This window comes from Panthera tigris, chromosome C1 (assembly GCF_018350195.1).
Source record: "Panthera tigris isolate Pti1 chromosome C1, P.tigris_Pti1_mat1.1, whole genome shotgun sequence".
NCBI lineage: Eukaryota > Metazoa > Chordata > Mammalia > Carnivora > Felidae > Panthera > Panthera tigris.
In genome coordinates, this window is record NC_056667.1 from 90,262,501 (window position 1) to 90,275,056 (window position 12,556).

Consider the following 12,556-nt stretch of genomic DNA (forward strand, 5'->3'; position numbering starts at 1 on the left):
TATATTTACATATACACCCTTACTCTTGAGGTGAAGATTGACATTAATCCAATAACCAATATATTAATTATAATCAAATTAACAAATACATAATTATGAACTCTGACAGGGCTATACAGGGAAACAGGGGCAGCTATGAGTTCATGCAACGAGAGTACCTAGGTGACTTGGGATGATCCGAGGATGTTTCTCTGAGAGAGTGATGTTAACTCAGCAAATGATAGAAAGAGTCTTCCTGGGAGAGGGAACAGTGTGGACCTAGGTCTGGGAAGGAAATCATGAGTTCATTCCTGGACAAATTGAGTTTGATATACTTTTGAGACATCCAATTGGAAATGCTGAGTCGGAAAATAGAAAATATGTGTCTGACGCTAGAGGAGCAGTCTAGGCTGCAGATCTAAATGTAGAAGTCCCCAGCAAACAGATGAGTCATAGTTATGGATGATATCCACTAGAAAGAGAGTTTACAGTGACAGACTTAACAGAGCTCCAAGCAACCCTTGGAAATCTTCAGTATTCAGAAGTTGAGTAGTCTCCTGCTGGCACAGGAGACTAACAAGTTGAATGCCAGAAGAAAAATTGAGGAGGTTGTGCTGTGAGAAAATTAAGAAGAGGACTGTTTCTTGCTGGGAGCGGTTAACAATATTGAAGGTTGCTTAGTGGGCACATAGGTTGAAGCCTAAAAAAAAAACACCTCCTAGTGGATTTAGTTATGGAAGGGATACTGGTGGCCTTGATGAGAGTAGTATAGGAAGAGTGGGAGGAATAAAATCCAAATTATTGTCAGATAAGAATTGAGTGGGAGGTGAGGAACTAGAATGTTGCTTTAGCCAGAACCATCTGAAACATTTGGCAGTTAACAGACTTTAATAAACTTCCTTTTTGAAAAGAAGAATGAGTAAGGTATTGTTGCTCTCATTAGTTTGATGTGTGCATGTCTCTGTGTGTGTGTGGTTTTTAAGGAAACTGATAAATCAGTTTTAACCTACTTGAGTTTGGCAGAAACTTAAAATGAAGTTTTAAATGACAGAAACTTAAAATGATAAATTCCAAACACCTACACAGAAAAAGCTCAGGAGAGGGTGTGAGGATGGAGAAGTGGACAAGGTAGCCATCTTAGAGATGAGGAGGGTTTCTATTGGCTTCGGGGGAAAGAGAGCACAGGGAAGAGCTAAAACCCAGGACTGGTCTTGATGAAATCTGCTTGGAGGAAAAAGAGCTAGAGCAGAAGCTGGAATCTAGAAATGAAGACAAAGAGGGGCACCTGAGTGGCTCAGTCAGTTAAGCATCCAATTTCAGCTCAGGTCATGATCTCATGGTTTGTGGGATTGAGCCCCAGGTCAGGCTCTGTGCTGACAGCTCGGAGCCTGGAGCCTGCTTCGGATTCTGTGTCTCCCTCTCTCTCTTCTCCTCCCCCACTCACACTCTGTCTCTCTCTTTCTCAAAAATAAATAAACATTTTTTAAAAAGTTTAGAAATGAAGACCAAAAAAAAGCAGTCCATGAAGGAGACAGAATAATGAGTTTAAAAAACAAGGAGTGATGACTTCCAAAGCAACATGTACAACTTTTAGATTGTGCTATCTGCAGTTACCATCAGTCGGTAGCTATTTATTCAAATTAAATAAAAGATTCTCTTATGTGAATGTTTTAAAAATGTGGAAGACACATTTTCCTGCTGTCTTATCCAAGGTGGTTTTGAAAAACAAAAATCAGGATAAAAGTAAAACGTCAAGCAATGTTGAAAAGACAGAGAGTAAAATATTATTCCAATTCTCCCCTGACAGAAATAATCATCATTAACTTTAGTTAAAATTAATTTCAGCCTTGGGGAGCCTGGGTGGCTCAGTCGGTTAAGCGTCTGAATTCAGTTCAGGTCATGATCTCATGGTTTGTGAGTTTGAGCCCTGCATCGGCTCTGTGCTGACAGCTCGGAGCCTGGAGCCTGCTTTGGATTTGTGTCCCTCTCTCTCTCTCTCTAACTCTCCCCCACTTGTACTCTATCTCTCAAAGATAAATAAACATTAAAAAAAAATTTTTTTTAATTAATTTCAGCCTTCTCTTTATGTCCTTACACGGATAGAAGATAATAAATACGGATATACAGAATTAGAACTGGATTCCAGAGAATTTTTATCTAAAGATTCCTATATGCCTGGATTCTTAGGCAACTAGACATAGATATAAGGCTTTTAGTAACAATTTTAGAATAATGGAATCGTATCATACAAACTGAATACAAATATGAAATTAAATTTTTATTTTAATTTAAAATAGGAAAAAGTTAAGTGGAAATAAAATGCTACAATTTACATAAATATTTCTTCAGCAGGGAGATATTAGTTCCTTAAATAGCTTATTTATTTAATTAAAATGGTTAAAAGGTTGTAATCCTGTGCTTTTAACTACAAGTTTCAAATATATACAAATTCACTGAATGCCCATAGTCATAGATGAATATATTAGTCTTGGACTTTTTCCCATTTACTTTCCTAAATCTTCCATGATTTTTCTTTACTTTTTTCCATTATATACTAGATACCATTTAAATTCCATCCTTTAGCTAAAAGTCCTACTCTAGTTATAATTTCATATTTTAACAGATTCAGAGCTTATTGGGGTTTTTTTTACATTGTTTTAGCATTTGTCCAGGTTCATTTTTGATTCATCTTCTGGTTGGCAAGATCCAGCCAGTAGTTTTTCAAAACAATTTCTTTCATTTTTGTTGCATTCTTCAAGTTCTTCCACATATGAGATGGTCTGTCTATTGCCTTTTATAATTAAAGGACAGCTGGACTGGGTATAAAATCTTGGGCCACAGTATCTTTCTCTCAAAATTTTTATGATCATATATATTGTCTTCTGGCCTTGAGTTCTCTTATAAAAGTTTGAAGGCAGTCTGGTTGTTAATCTATTTTCTTCCAGGTTGTTTATATGATGATTTATTTGATTTTGAAATTTAGCGATTTTACCAAGTTTGGCACTGATAACTCTGTATCATCTTTTCCTACAACACAAATGCCTTTTTGAGTTGTAAATAAAAGTCTTTTTTTTTCCCCAGGGGCATTTTATTAATATATATTCAAATTCTTTTTTCATTGTTCCACCCGTTTTCTTCAGAAATACTAAATATGCATGAGTGAGATCTCTTGCATTTTTTGTCATCTCGTTGATTACTGTTTTTCTGTCTTTGTTATTTTCCATTTAATTTTGTCTGTTTTTCCCATTCTACTCACCATATCATTGTGCTTTCAATCACTTTTATCATATTTCAAATTGCCTTATTATACGGTTTTATTTCCAGTATGTTTCATTTATTCCTTCTGTTTCTTTTCTGAAGACTAACAGCTTGCTTTTAACTTTCTTCTATTATACAGAGTCTCTTGTTCAGGCCCTTAAATTTCTCTTTTGACTTCTTTGAAATTAGAAGAAACTATTTATTTAAATTCTTCCTTTGCATTTTTAGGCAAGAATTCTTATGACACACATTTAATTTACTACCATTTGTTTATGTCTTTTTCCTCCAGTTAGTCCCAAAGTTTATCTGTTGGTTTCTAAGTCTTACTCAAGTTTGAATGAAGCTAGCTACCTGCTGAAAATAATGTACAGGACTGGAGAGAAGGAGCTGTAAACCAGGGAGGTCCAGAGACTAGACTGAATGAAACTTATAGTCTTAAACATTCTCACACCAAATCTTTCTTTTCCTTTGTCCTGAGTGCATGACTCATTTCTGTGCGTAAGTAGTAATTGTGACTCACAGAAAATCCTTTTATGTCAGCTGTTGCCTGTGCTGCTGCTTCCTCACCTCTGGCACACTCGCAAAGGGTGCGAGGCTGGAGTCCATAGTAATAGTGAGTGCCCGTTTGGTTTCTACCTCAGCACCACCTCCCCTGCCATTCTGTGCTATTAAACTTATATTCCACAGGGAGCTTCTGTAGTTTCCTGCAGCCACTATACCCCCTGGATGTTGTCATCTTTAATCACAGAACCATTGGATATGCCTTTGCGGATTGTAACATTTACTTTTGGAAAAATCGATATCCATTCATGTTCAGAAAGGCATGTGTTGTCTCTCAGTATTCTGCACTCTTTTGGCCCAGATTTTACATCATTGGTAGGTGTACCATCAGTTTGTTGTTTGAAATTTTAGCCATTTCTTTGTTTCATTTTAGCTAGGAGGTGCTTTTGTTTGTTTGTTTGTTTAATTTCCAGTAATTGTTTTTTATGGATTTGAGAAAGAAGAAACTTCACCATCCACAGTAACTCTGCCATCTGAAACCTGAAGTTGGTGTGCATTAATTTAAAAATGCTGGGACAGGGGTGTCTGGGTGATCAGCAGTTGAAATGTGGGACTCCCAATTTCAGCTCAGGTCATGATCTCACAGTTTGTGTGTTCTAGCCCTGCATCAGACTCTGTACTGACAGCACGGATCTGGCTTGGGATTCTTCCTCTCTCTCTGCCCTTCCCCCACTTGTTCTCTATCTGTCTTTCAAAATTAATAAAAATAAGCTTTCAAAAATAGTGTTCGGACTATGCACTTTGATAGTTGTGCAAAGAGATAGCGTATTATTGTGATTTTTTTGAAGAACTTAATAGTTTCAAAAAACTACAAATCCAGAAAAGGAAACTTTTCCTATGTAACTGGGACCTGTAAGGTACATGTAGAATAGCAAAGAGATAGATAGGCTTGAACGTAGAGGGAAAAAGTTATCCTGGCACCATTAAAACCAAAAGAATTTCAGGTGGATTATTTCTAACATGATACCTATGGACATTTAAGGTCGTGTACCCTCTCGTCTACTTGATTTTAAGTGCTTGCCCTAATGCTATCTATTTCTTCTTATAAGGAGAAAAAAGTTTCTACCTGAAAGATTTTATCCCTTACAACCCATTCTCTCCCCAAACCTGACCCTGCAGTGAAGTCAAAATGACAAATTTGTGACATCATCATAATTTTTTTCTTCTCCAGGAACAAACTGTGAAGCCATTAACACAGAATGGTGACTTCACTGTAGGATCAAACAGAGCAGCTGGCTAGAGAGGAAAAAGGGAGCATTCTTATTCAAACACACATACATCTTCAATAATAACCAGGGAAATTCAGAAAATTACTGTCAAAGTAAATTGCATTTTGTATAAATGCCATCTCCTTTCAAGTTTGCCCCAGCACGATCATCCTTCTTTATTTAGTGGTGTTGCCCTTTTCTCCTTAGAGACCTTTAACAAAATCTCCTTTTATATTTCATGTACCATTAAAATGACTTAAATGAGTAGGAATGGGGCATGCCTGACATTTATTTTTAATTATTTACATAAATAAAGAGGTGTTCTTATTTTACATCTACTGCTGTTCCAAAAATATTCTTTACAAGTGGATTTAATGCTCATGTCAGTATAAAGCACTAAACAGGTGATATCTATTCCGTAGTTAGTTCACCAGACCAACAGTGTATGTTTTGATCCGAAAGAAACCCTATGTGTTGATAATGACACTTCAGTAATTCTTGTTCATATCTCTATTCAGATCTATAAACAGTAAGGGTATAAGGTGTAATGTCTATTCTCTGCACTTGAGAGACAAGGTTAATACACATGACATATTAAACAATCACACAAGGAAATATGAATAATGTTAAATGAGCAATGCAGACCACATGCCCAGGAGCTCAGAGGACAATGTCATGACTGTGAAGACTATGGAAACTGAGTCTAGGCTCTGGAGTTGGACCATTCCAGGCTCAGACCTGAGCTCTGTAATTAACTGTTAAGTGACTTCACTTCTCAAAGCTGTGATGTCCTCAGTTATAGAAGAAGAAGTGATATCTATTTTACACGGTGGTTGTTATCTATGGAAAGCACATAGCAAAGTGCATGGCATAGTGAAAACCTTCAATAAACATAAATACGGGCTGCCATTTTCAGATGGAACTGATGACATCAGACTTCAGAATTTTAAGTAAGAACAAGATTTAGAAGACAAACATCTAAGAAGAGAAAACTATCTTGACAATCCTTGAAAGAGAATTATTGAAGGAATGTACACAATCTATTTGGAGAGTAACTGGAACTTAGGGTTCACAGAAAGGAGAAAAGAAAGGCTTAAAGAAGCAAGCTGGGGTCAAATTGTGGAGAACATTAAATTCAGACCACATTTAGAATAGATTCTACATTATTCATTCAACAATTGAAAACTACTACTTATCAGTGACCTAATAACTGAGGATATAGTAATAAGTTGGATAAAGTCTCTATCTTTGTTGAGCTTATTTTACCAAGCAAAGATATTGAAGGCTCTGAATGAGGACATAATGTAATACAATTTATATTTTAGAAATATTAATTAGATGGTCATAATCAGAAGAAATGAAAGAATAAAGGGATTACAGTTTTCTTGTGGAATGCCATTACAATGACTCACAAATGATAGGAAGAGACTCTGGATTAGACTAGAAGCAGTGAGGCTGGAAAGAAAGATTTGACAAAGATCACAAAGGAAAAAAATCATAAGAATCAGGGATTCATTGAATATAAAAATGCTGACGTTCAGATTTAATCCTGTTACTTTAAATGCAGTGAAACCTTCAAGTGAAAATTCAGCAGATACATTCCATGGGAGGTTTGTGATTTTCTTTCGTTCTTTCTCCGAAGCTATTTTCTTACTAACGATGGTTAGAGATGTGAATGGATAAAATAGTGAAAGTAGATGTAAAGAGGTAAGTAGAAAAGGTGGAGAAAACTATCACATCCTTAGATCTTCTAGAGAAGGAAGGAAATAAAGCCAAACAGGAAACAGAAAAGAAGTAAGAATACATACTTCAAAACATAGTTTTGTCATAGGTGTCAGGGAAAAGTGATAGAGGAAGTGGTCAAATGTGTTAAATGTACCAAAAACATCAAGAAAAAATAAGAACAAAGAAAGAACTGTTGAAATTGACAAATGAAGACGTTGTCAGAAACCATTTCAGTGAGCAATCTCACTGGGGTGGTGAAAGAAATCATTAGGTTACAGGAAATGGAGGCAATAAATAGACCCCACTCATTCAGTAAGTTTGGCATTAAAAGATAAAACGAAGTGTCTCAAGTGTCAAGCAGATGAGTTAGTCACACTCCTCTTCCCATTCCAGATGTTAACTGTAATCCCAAACCACCATTTCAGAGGAGCCTGCTTTTGCTTGCTGAGAAAACTATAAATGGCTCAATGCAGATTCACCAATACTGCAGAAGAGTGCATTTTGATGATGTCCAGTAATTGCATTATCTTTGTAGCTGCACCTTGTGGGTGATTTTTTTAATACTACACAAAATTCTGAAGCCCTTAGGAGACAGGAACTATGTTTAAGAGAGAGGCAAAAGGAGAACCTCAGCTTGCTATGTGCTGAAATGCTCCCATCTGTACTGAATTCTAACAGAACGTCTCTCTCATCATATACAGATTTATGGATGAGTTCCTTTATTACCGCACACCTTTCCTTCTTGAAGATGACAGAAACCTACAGCTGTCAATCGCTAATAAGCGTAGTTTTCTTGCATTACAATCCACGCTACAATGTGTTTTCCTTGTAAAATCCCAAGAGTAAAAAAAAAAAAAAAAAAAAAAAAAAAAGGCATATCTGCAGCCGACTGCAGTCAAGCTGTCAAATACTAAACTGATTCGTCTCTCTGTCTCATGTCTGAAATAGCACATAAAGTTCTGGGGCATTTATGTCTGCCAGGGTGAACAACACCACTCTATCGTCTCTTTCAACCCATATTATGACAATGTACATGCAGTCTGACTTCTCTGGATCTGCCTTTCTTGATTAGCTACTACCCTGTATCATCACCTTTCCTGAAAAGCTCTTCATTCAGGCTTTAGAGAATAATGGAGAATTAGAGATCCTGAGAGAGTTGACCCACCCATGAAGTCATTAAATGAATACTCATAGTCCCAGAAATTTTTCAAGTTACCAAGATTTATGATTTTGAGTCTCAAAGAGAGCGACAAGTGGACTTTTCTAATTCTTTTTTAGAATTTTGTATCATAACCGCAAAAAGCCTGAGAGCTTGTCCTTGCTTACCTTCTTTCCATAAGTCATAAATTACCCCCAAATCTTACCACTTCGTCACAGATTCAAATTGACCACACTGGTACACAAAGAAAACTTTTGCCCACCCTGGTTTGCGATCTTTTAAGAAAAAATAAAATAAAAGTCATCACGTGTCCCTATTGCATGAGAAAAATAAAGTCAAAAAGTTCAAATGACCTTCAAGTTAGAATAAGGTTGCATAGCTGTATCATGACAGACCCTGACATGGAAACTCTGTGGTCTTAGAAGGGGGTTACACTGCTTTCCAGCATTACAAACATCTTGAGTAGCAGGACAACTTGTGAAAACGGTCTTTGAGGTGGATGAATCTATTCCATCTGTGCTAAGCAGGAAGTGCCTAAAAGCAGCAGCATCAGGTGGAAACCTACTAGAATATTCTGTGCATAAGGGGAGGCTGTAGATCTATACAAGCAGATTAACTCGTAAGTGAGGAGATAGATTGACCAAAAAGCAATGTGAATTCATGGTAACATCTCCAGATTTGTAGCATTGAAAAAAAAAATCATGGGAAATTTAGAAAGCTTATGATATTACTAGACTATTTGTAAATCTTTAGATTTCTTCTAATTAGTGGTCAGCTTCAACTTGCTGGTGATGACTATGGAAATCAACCCTGAAAGCACTACTGTAGGTCAATGAGTGGTAATTAAATTTGAAACATCTCTGCCTCATGATGAAAATGCAATACCTCTGGTTGATTAGATACCTGGAAATGTCTGTTAGATAAAAATTCCGTCTCATAAATCATTAAGAAAAGAATGAGTCACACTTACATGCATAAATATTGCTTAATCTCAACACTTAACTGCATGTGCATTATTAATTAATAACATGTGTTGCTCATAAGTGACTTTTAATGCTTGTTACCAAGTATAAGAGTTGACCTTGAATAGATCCCCCTTTTATAAAGTTTCAAATGGCAACATGCTTCTGAATGTAAATGAATTTGATAGATGAGAGGGTTGTGTATGTGTGTGTGCATACCCTTAAATTTCTGAAAAACGCAAAGATTTACGTTAAGGTTTTATCAAGAAATTCTTTATTCTAGTAGAGACTGAATTTGTTTAATATTAAAATCCCGTCCTTGGTCAGAGATTTAATCCTTTCATCTCAGAATTGAGTCCCTGATAGAAATAACAAAGAATGTATTATGAAAGAGAACTGGTTGACCTTCTTGTCATTCACTCGAAATCATCCATAGCTTCTTTTAGAAAATTGTTATGGATCTCTGAGCTGTGATTTAAAATCTAAAGATTTGAAATATATAATTGCATTTGCCAGTGTGCAGCTATTTTTTTTATTATTATTTTCAATCTGTGTTAAGTCTTCAGGGTAATGAGTTTTATTATTTCACCTAAGCTCGCTGCCTGCTGTGTCAAGCAGTGCTTCTATTTATTTAAAATGTTGCAAGTGCTCTGAGTGATAATAGTTAATCATTTGATAGTAAGGACAGCTATCCAACTGAAACACTCAAAGTCAAGCAAGTTCAGGAAGAGATGCTGAGCAAAACATGAAAGGAAAAACAAAAACAAAAACAAAAAAACTTAACATTGTAACTCTCTAGAACCTTGAAGGAATTAGTTATTATGAACAGCTGAGTTTTCCGGGTAGCTAAAATATACTCCTTTCAGCAACAAAATTTGCCTTAAGAGTTACAAACTTAATACCTGCAGGAGCCATGCAGATGGAGTGTGGCTAAAGGAGATGGCAGCTATTCATCTCCAATTATTAGTTTGTTTTGCTTGTTTTTATGCTGATAGTATTTGTTGGAACAGAAGGTGTATACAAGAAAATACACAGCAGGTAAGTATATACCTTAAGATAGGCAAATGTATAGAACTATCAATCAAAATAAATAATATTTCCAGCAGCCCACAAATTTATCTTTCTAGTAAATTTCTCTGCCACGCCCCCAGAGACAATCACTATTCTGATTTCTAGCATTTATACGATAATTTTCTCATTCTTAAAATTCTCTGTATATGGAATCATACAGGATGTACTTTATATGCCTGGCTTTTTTTTTACTTCACATAATGACTTTGAATTCATCCATGTTGCTGTGTATCAGTAATTTGTTTTTGTTTTTATTGTTTTTGTTGAGTAGCACTCCACTAAATAGCTATACCACAGCTCATTAACACATTCTCCTGTTGATGGGTCTTTGGGTTATTTCCAGTTTGAAGTTATTATGATTAAAGTTGTTATGGCCATTCTTATATAAGTCTTTTCTTGTGGACATATACATTTATTTCTCTAGGTAAAATTAGGAGTAGAATTTCTAGGCTACATTTTAGCTACATGGTTAGCTTTATGATAAACGTTCAAAGTTTTCCAAAGTAGTGGCAATATTTTTAATCTCATTGGCAATATTTGAGAGTTCTTATACAATTGATTGTTGAGCAGTACGAACATGTGTTCACCATATCTTCCAACTTTTCTAAGAAATTGGGAGATGCCAATTTTTAGGTGAACATTTCTGATTTTTAAATATTGGCAAGTAACGCAATTGTTTTTAAATAAACTAACCTATTATATTCACCAGCTAGATTCTTCCTGTAGGCCACTAAGTTGACAATTCTGGTATATTACTTACTTCTCTAAATTCTTAGAGTAACGTAACTAGATCTAATTATTTTTGATGACTTAGACTATTTATAAATATCAATTATTAATCTGCATTTATTATAATTTTGGATGACATCAGAATGTACTGAGGTACAAGGAAGATCAGTTTCAATTACAAAATAGCTCCCAAAGGTCCTAGCATTTACTCTTTTACATCATATCTGCCTTTTGTAATTTTTCTATCTCCTTTGTTGTCATCATCTATTTGCTAAATTCTCGATGATATAGATATGATCATTTTCCCCATTTCTAATTTATTGCTTCCTAATTTCCTTTGTAGGAATCTAAGGTAATTACTTTTTCATAAATAACCATGTGTAAAATGAGGACAAATAAATTTTGAGTGAATGTCCGAAAAGTACCTCTTATAAGACTAAAAATTTAGGGCATAGGTTTTGTGACATCTTTTCTTTTCTTTTCTTTTTTTTTTTTTTTTTTTTTTTTTTTTTGCTTAGAGTGGCTTATTTGTGTGTTGAGCCATCTTCCAGAGAGAGGAGTTTTCCACAGAGCTGAATTTTTAGGTAGATAAGTACTAGTCTTATATCAATAAGGGATTTCACCCACGGACAAAGATCCATATAAGGGATGATTAGGCATAAATATAAGATGTTCTCATAAAGCAAATTTATTCAGGAAGAAAATGCATCACCAAATGCTTTGGCCTTTCTTTATACAATAGAGTAACTTTCACGGTATTTGTTGTGAATATTTATGAAGGCTGAAAAGAACCATTGGTTCTCAAGTAACTATTACATATTTGTGAAAATGCCAATTTCTGGTTTAATTTTGAAACAATAATAGCTAACAATAAATTGAGTGTTTACTATGTGGTTGGCACCATCTAAACATTTTACATGCATTGCTCTGTCTGATCCTTGAGCCATACAATGAGTACAGCTGATATTATCAGACCTGTATTCCAACAGAGGAACCCATAACCCAGATACATTAGCAAGTGGACCAAATTCTCTCAGCTAATATATGGTGGGAGCAGAAATTGAACCCAGAAAGTTTTCTTACAGAGCCCGTGATATTATCCATAGTGTGACACATTTCTGTGTCTACATCTTTTTTTTTCTTCTAGGTTGAAGTTTAAAGAAAATAATTTAATTAATGTCACATTTGCAATTACTTTCAAAACTTGCAATAAATCATTGTCATAGTTCCCCACATTCTACTGATACTACCAGAAATCACTACCGAATGAGCAACATATTCTGAATAGCTATTTTTAACAAGCCTCTGTATTAAAGGACAAATTGCTAAGCCGAAGTGCTTGCCTACATGATAGATGCCTTTGAGGTGTTATAAAGAAGGCGGTAAATGGTCCATTCCATTTATTTCCACAGCCGTATTTTCAATATATTCACAAGTAGGCACTGACTATGTAAATTAGTTTGACATACCACTTGGAAAACCAAGTGATTTGTATCCTAGGTACTTAAAAAGAACAATTAGCATTCTATTAGAAAGAAAAGAATCTATGCAATTGTACATAGACACAGTACAAGCTGCATAGTGTTTCCTTGTGCTAAATAATTAATTACATATCTCTAAAAATGTTCCACTTTATTGATTTACTGGGAAGGCTTTTCCATGTTTGCTACTTGGTTCACAAAGCCCTGCCATTCTGATAGCTATAATTAGGAATGAGTGGGATTTCTAAATTTGAAATATTATTTGCTTGGCAATTAACATAACTTTTAATATAAATGTGTGAGTGGGTTTGAATAAGTTCCTTAAAAAAAAACACCTCCTACAAGAATATAAAATATGAGATCCTTGATTATAGACATTCACCACAATCTCACTGAATCTCACCCTTCTCCCACTTCTACTAG